At 40.1% G+C, this 7,629-nt stretch overlaps 1 protein-coding gene across 8 annotated transcripts in view; it reads left to right on the plus strand.

Annotated features, from left to right (window-relative positions):
- RSPRY1 (ring finger and SPRY domain containing 1) overlaps window positions 1-7,629 on the plus strand; it is a 47,711-nt gene that overhangs the window by 6,959 nt on the left and 33,123 nt on the right. For 5 of the 8 annotated variants that reach the window (XM_023210008.1, XM_023210014.1, XM_023210015.1 and 2 more), the window contains exon 2: window positions 1,117-1,271. The exons of the other annotated variants lie outside the window; for them this stretch is intronic. The gene's annotated coding sequence lies outside the window, so the exon portion shown is untranslated. The remainder of the gene's footprint in view (window positions 1-1,116; window positions 1,272-7,629) is intronic. 8 annotated transcript variants of the gene reach the window in all.

Consider the following 7,629-nt stretch of genomic DNA (forward strand, 5'->3'; position numbering starts at 1 on the left):
GATGATCTCAGCTTGCTGCAACCTCCACCTTCTGGGTTCAAGTAATGTTCCCACCTCAGCCTCCCAAGTAGCTGGAATTACAAGTGCACACCACTGTGCCTAGCTAATTTTTGTATTTTTTTAAAGCAAATATGTTTCTAGATAACGTTCTCTATCTTGATAGGGTTTGAGTCACAGGTGTATGCATTTGATAAAACTTAGCACATTACTGTGCTTAAGATTTGCACATTTTTGCCAGTGCGGTGGCTCACACCTGTAATTCCAGCACTTTGGGAGGCAGAGGCAGATCACTTGAGGTCAGGAGTTTGAGACCAGCCTGGGCCACCTGGTGAAACCCCATCTCTACTGAAAATACAAAAAAGCCGGGTGTGGTGGCATGTGCCTATAATCTCAGCTACTCAGGAGGCTGAGGCAGGAGAATTGCTGGAACCTGGGAGACAGGTTGTGGTAAACCAGATCACACCGCTGCACTCCAGCCAGGGCAACAGAATGAGACTCCGTTTCAAAAAAAAAAAAAAAAAAAGATTTGCACTCTTCAGTGTGTGTAAGTTTGATTCCTAAAAACTTAAAGTTTATTGAAGTCTAATTAGTGATGTGCATGCTGAATTATTTAAGGGAAAGTATACTGATGCCTGTAGTTTACTTTGAAATATGTAAAAAAAAGAAAAACTGCATGGATTGATGGTTATAGAGATAGATAGTGATAAAGCAAGTTTAGTAAAATGTTAGTAGAAGAATCTAGGTGGTGGGTATATAGTTTACGTTTTATAGTGAATTCTAATTCAATTTTCTGTATGTTTGGAAAATTTCATAATAAAATATTGGGAGTAGGGAGTAAATGTGATGATAGAAGCTGTCGCTTTAACACACTTAGGGAAAAATCCAAAAACATTTTCTAATGAGAGGACATCATTAAAATTTTCAGGATGTTACACATTTTGCTATTCATGCTATTTGACTTAACCTTTGCTGGGGAGAGTTGGAAAAAAATGTCGCATCCTCTAACACTATTTTGGAATGACAAGGTGAAGATTTTAACAATAGTAATTTAGTGCCCAAAGTCTGGTTTTTCTTCTTTATGGTCACTCTTTTAATCAGCTTTTCCTTCCTTGGCAGTGTAATTCTGCAGTCCTATTTTCAAAGAAAAGAAAGTGTTCTTTCTCACTGATCTGTACTATGGCTGAATGCAAGCAAATATTTGAAGAGATGAATCATTGATTCCTGGACCATTTGTCAGAGAGGGTTAGACCAGTTGGCCAGATGTCTCCATGGTGAGTTGTTCATGATGGTAGAGGTCTGTGTTTTATAGACAGTGAGTACCAGAACCTTACTGCTTTAACACCAAACTTACCAAGACCCTAAGTTTGATTATTTTTCGTCTCAGAGCAGCTTTAAAAAAATATAAAGTGTTAGGTGCTTCATTTGCCCCCAAGAAAAAAGAAAAAACATGTAAAATGTAAAAATCTAATAAATAATATAGAAATGGAGGGAATAGTCTTGTTTCTTTTTTAAAAAGGCAAGAATCAAAATCAATAATACCACACTTCAGAGAAATAGATTTGCAAAGGAAATATTTGATCATAATGGTGCTTTTGCAGCAAAATTGTTAACAAGAATGTATTAGGCTGGGCATGGTGGCTCACGCCTGTAATCCCAGCACTTTGGAAGGCCAAGGTGGGCAGATCACCTGAGATCAGGAGTACAAGACCAGCCTAGTAAACATGGTGAAACCCCATCTCTACTAAATATACAAAAATTAGCTGGGCGTGGTAGCAGGCACCTGTAATTCCAGCTATTTGGGCTGCTGAGGCAGGAGAATCACTTGAACCAGGGAGATGGAGGTTGCAGTGAGCCCAGATCACACCATTGCACTCCAGTCTAGGCAATGAGAGTGGAACTCCATCTGAAAAAATAAAATAAAAATAAAAAAAGAGTATAATGATATTAAAAGTATTGCCATTTAGGTGGTGAGAAGAGTCTTTCTTCTAAGCACTGGCATCCAGTGATAAAAATTATTAAATCAGTTGATGATTGCCACAGATGTGTATTTAAATTCTGTGACTAGCTTTTTTTTGGTATCAAAGTTGACTTCACCAGCTAATGTTGTCTTTGAAGTTAAGGTAAAGAATATAGGTATTGGCCGGGCACAGTGGTTCACGCCTATAATCCCAGCACTTTGGGAGACTGAGGTGGGTGAATCACAAGGTCAGGAGTTCAAGACCAGCCTGGCCAACATATTGAAACCCTGTCTTTACTAAAAATACAAAAAAATTAGCTGGGCATGGTGGCACGCGCCTATAGTCCCGGCTACTCGGGAGGCTGAGGCAGGCGAATCGCTTGAACCTAGGAGATGGAGGTTGCAGTGAGCCGAGATCACACCACTGGACTCCATCCTGGCGAAAAAATGAGACTTCATCTCAAAAAATATATATATATTACAGATGTGTTGTCTTTATATAATCTCATCTTACTCATTTTCTATTCCATTCAGTCTCTTAACCTTGGATGATATTACCCTTAAGCAGCATACCATTTAGGTTCATTTTGATGCTTCATAGGATGGACCTCGGGAAATATATAGAGCCGTTTTTTTCTTTGTGTTAATGTGTACTGTATATGTCACTTCTGGATATAACTCTTCTAATGGCTTTTTAGGCTGACCTCTCCAAAGGACTGCATTCAAAGATAGTCTCAGTTCATTTTACTGGACAAGGAAATTAACATTTTTGACCCGAGAAGAATCTCCCTTTAGTATTTCAGTTTGCCCCCTAATTCAGTCAGTGGGTCCTTCCTGCTGTGCCAGGTTCTGTGGTAGGTTCTATACACAGTGATTTCCAAATGTGGCTGCCATCAGAGTCACTTGGGGAGCTTTTAAGAAAACACAAGCTTGAGCCGGCATCCTAGAAATTCTGATTCTGGGTATTTGTAGTGGGACCAGGGATTTGCATTTTAGTAAGTACCCTAAGTGATTCTAATGCCACCTATGGGGTGATTAAGCTACAATCCCTCCCAAGATTCTCTGTCCAAAAATATAGGTAAGTATAGGTTATAGGTAAGTAGAAATTAGTTCAGTATGGGGTAGTTCTGTAAAAGTTTTCTTAGTGCTTTTAATTCAAGTTTTACTCCAAAATCCCCCTCCCCCAGGTTATTTAGTTATTTCTGATTACATATGTGCTCATTTTATGACATCTTGCATTTTTTGATCCAGTTTAAGTTTTAGACACTGTGCCATGTGTATTACATGCATTATTTTGTTTAATCCCCACAGTGGTACTTTGAGATAAGAACTATTACTGTCTCTGTTTTTTAACATGTGTCAAGAGTCAGGTTAATTAGGATGCATGTCAGCAAATATTGCAGGGCTGGGACTTTCACCCAGTCTGACAACAGAGTGTGTACTGTGCTATGGTGGCCTTTCGTATTGTGTGTAAAATCTGTAAACTGAGTTTTATTGTCTTAAAGCAGTGGTCCTTGGAAAGTGGGCCACATAAAGCTTTTTCTGAATGGATAAAACAAAGTTGTCTAAAGTGTAATTGATTAGCTTTCAGCCAGTCTTTTTGCCTACAGTCCATCACTTCTCTGTAAAAAAAAAAAAAAAAAAGTACTATGAATGACAACCATTTCCAATTGAAAACCTACAGGTTTTTAGTGCCAAATAAATCTGAAAGATCATATACTTGTTCATTTATGTGCCCTGTCTGTGGCTGTAGCCCTCAAGAGTACCCTGTGTAGTCATCTCAAAAAGTATTTAGAGGTAGTAGCTCTTGTTTTGTCCTTGTATGTTTCATAGGCTTGCCTTTATGAAATGCCTTACAACTTCATCCACCTAGTTAACCTCTTCTTTACACTTGGTTTTCACAGCTGGTCCTTTTTATTTAAAAAAAAAAAAAAAGTCTTTGGTTTTAAAGTATTTAAAGTTTTTTTAAATCCTCATTTTCTTCTCTGACAAATTTTATAGTTGACATTTTCTGAGTCATTTAAGGTAAATTGCTCTTTTGGAAGAAACTGACTCAAAACGCACTTTAGTTCAATTTGGAAAAAAAATTTTTTGTCTTACCTTCATATTTAGTCATTTTTTGTTTTTTGTTTTTTTGTTTTTTTTCAAAGACAAGAGTCTGGCTCTGTCAAATAGGCTGGAATGCAGTGACACCATCAGGGCTCACTGCAGCCTCGACCTCCCAGGCTCAAGTGATCTTCCCACCTCAACCTCCTGAGTATCTGAGACCACAGGTGTGCGCTACCACGCCCAGCTAATTTTTTAATTTTTTCTGTAGAAATGGGGTCTTGCTACATTACCCAATCTGCTCTCAATCTCCTGGACTCAAGCAGCCTTCCCAACTCAGCCTCCCAAAGTGCTGGGATTACAGGCGTGAGCCACCATGCCCAGCCTATCAGATTTAGTCAGATTTTAAAAAATATCTGCATGTATTGGATATCTTCCAATCACCTTAAAATTGTACTAAATGGGCTGGGCATGGTGGTTCATTCCTGTAATCCCAGCACTTTGGGAGGCCGAGGCAGGCGGATCATGAGGTCAGGAGATGGAGACTATCCTGGCTAACACGGTGAAACCCCATCTCTCCTAAAAATACAAAAAATTAGCCGGGCCTGGTGGCAGGTGCCTGTAGTCCCAGCTACTCGGGAGGCTGAGGCAGGAGAATGGCATGAACCCAGGAGGTGGAGGTTGCAGTGAGCCGAGATCATGCCACTGCACTCCAGCCTGGGCAACAGAGCGAGACTCTGTCTCAAAAAGAAAAAATTGTACTAAATGGAAATCTGCATAGATTATTCTGTATTCAGTATATAAAAACCTTAGGAAAAAAATGATAAAATTAAGAATTTAAGATCCAACAAACCTCTTTTTAACTTCTTTCCTCACAGGCACCCACAAGATGGTTTCTTGTTAATTATTCTAAATATCTTTATGTGTTGGCATTAAGTTGTAACTTTTTAGGATCTCCTATCCTTTTTGCTTTTTTTCCCCCCTGAAATTACTGAGCTTCAGCAAGATCCCTGTTCTCTCCCCTTTAGGGCTTTGTTTTCTGGAACTTGACATTCTCAAATCATTGCCAATTATTTTTAGTATGTGATTAGCCTCCCTTCCTCAGGTATGTTTTCCCCAATTTGGGTTTAATCTACTGTTTGTATCTTGTTTCCCATCCTACCTTCATACAGATTGTGTGGAAAGGCTGTAGGATATTAGAGAAGCCAGTGGAGTTCCCCTCTGCTGTGGCAATGTTGACACCACAGAGCACAGTCCTAGGACCCTTACCACTGTGAGGAAGGAGTTTGGAGTTAGCACTTCCCCAGGGGATGACGCATTCCGCAGAAGAGGTCCCATGTCTCTAATCCTGGACTACTCCCTTCTACCATCCCCAAAATGTTAGTTGGGTTAGCCACAAGTTTTTTATAGCATAGTGGTCAAGAAATTATGATAATCCAGAGTATGAATTTCTATACAATCTTTAAATGCATGAGATAGTTATATATATACTGATATAGAAGGTTGTGGTATTAAAAAGAGCAAATCATAGAACAGTATTTATGGCTTCATTCTAGTTAGATTTAAAGAAAAAGCAGCCAGGCACGGTGGTTCATGCCTGTAATCCCAGCACTTTGGTAGGCTGAGGCAGGCGGATCACTAGGTCAGGAGTTTGAGACCAGCCTGACCAACATGGTGAAACCCTGTCTCTACTAAAAATACAAAATTAGGCATGGTGGTGTGCACCTGTAATCCCAGCTACTCAGGAGGCTGAGGCAGGAAAATCACTTGAACCTGGGAGGGAGAGGTTGAGTGACCCGAGATCGCACCATTGCACTCCATCCTGGGCGACAGAGTGAGACTCCATCTCAAAAAAAAAAAAGAAAAAATAAAAGAAAAACCTAGTTTATAAGTATATAGTAACAGATGTGGGAGCAAACATATGAAGCTTTTAAGAGGTTATTTCTGGGAAAGGCATGGGCTAGGTAGAGCAGAAGAGGAACTTTCACATTCCATAGGCCTGTGTAGCATTTAGGTTTTAGAAATGAATGTGTATATTTTTAAGTTTCTAGATAAAGATTTTTTTAAATAAGATACTTGATGATTTCAAATAAATACTCTAGTGGCACAATCATCTGAGCTACTGCCCAGAGCCACACCTGTCCAAAAACCATGCATTGTTTACCTCTTTTCACCTGAAATATTCTAACAGCACCTTATCAGTGAAATTTCTGTGAGAGGACCCAGAGCATAGCTTCTTAAATGTTGCTTTTTCATCTTTCTCAGAAACCAGCATAATTTATAAGATCTGTAGAAATTCATTCCAGGGACCCTTTAAAGAGTTATTCCTATTTCTGATTTCTGTTTCCTCTATTCTTTTAAGCGTTGAAATCTCTTAGTTATCTACCCTCTAAAGCGAATCATACTCTGATCTGCACAGTAATGGCATTGTTATTACTTCGACTCTGCTGGTTTAGAATGTGTTCTTTTAAAAAGCTATTTCCAACTGGTCCTTGCATCATGCTCCTACCTATATACTTCAGTCACATCCTTTTCAGTACAACCTCCAAATTTTGAAGACAGCCCGAGTGGTTTAGGGAAACCAAGAACATCTGTGGTATCACTTGGCCCAGCCATTGCTGTCTTAATAGCGAAAACATCTGTTGCCTCTCATGTCTTTTCTCTCTCCTTTTCTTTCTCCTCTCTTGTTCCATCCCATTCCATTCTTCTCTCTCCCTTCCCTTTGCCTCCTCCCTCTTTATGTATATTTTATTACATATGATTATATATATATATATATGTGAAGACTTTCTGTCTCCGTTTATCTCTTTTTCTTCTATGTTTCCCCTGTAGCAGTAATCAAACTGGGAAAATAATAAAAAGAATTTGCCATGAATCTGTATAAAATAATGGAAGTAGGCTGGGCACAGTGGCTTACACCTGTAATCCCAGCACTTTGGGAGGTCGATGTGGGCAGATAACCTGAGGTCAGGAGTTCGTGGCCAACATGGTGAAACCCCATCTCTACTAAAAATATAAAAACTTGCCGGGTGTGGTGGCAACACTTGTAGTCCCAGTTACTCGAGAGGCTGAGGTAGGAGAATTGCTTGAACCCGGGAGGTGGAGGTTGCAGTGAGCTGAGATCAAGCAACTGCACTCCAGCCTGGGTGGTAGAGCGAGACTCCTCAAAAATGAGTAAATAAATACATAAAATAATGGAAGTAATATTTCTCTCCTAATTCCATTGAATTATAAATTTTGTTTATATTATTCCTGGCCAGTGCTTAGGGTATGAGGAATTAATTGTAAATAGCCAAATACTGTATAGAGACTACACACTCGGCCAGGCGCGGTGGCTCAAGCCTGTAATCCCAGCACTTTGGGAGGCCGAGACAGGCGGATCACGAGGTCAGGAGATCGAGACCATCCTGGCTAACACGGTGAAACCCCGTCTCTACTAAAAACTACAAAAAACTAGCCGAGCGAGGTGGCGGCACCTGTAGTCCCAGCTACTTGGGAGGCTGAGGCAGGAGAATGGCGTGAACCCGGGAGGCGGAGCTTGCAGTGAGCTGAGATCCGGCCACAGCACTCCAGCCCAGGTGACAGAGCGAGACTCCGTCTCAAAAAAAAAAAAAAAGAAAAAGAAA

The sequence above is a fragment of the Piliocolobus tephrosceles genome, chromosome 17, assembly GCF_002776525.5.
Source record: "Piliocolobus tephrosceles isolate RC106 chromosome 17, ASM277652v3, whole genome shotgun sequence".
Classification (NCBI taxonomy): domain Eukaryota; kingdom Metazoa; phylum Chordata; class Mammalia; order Primates; family Cercopithecidae; genus Piliocolobus; species Piliocolobus tephrosceles.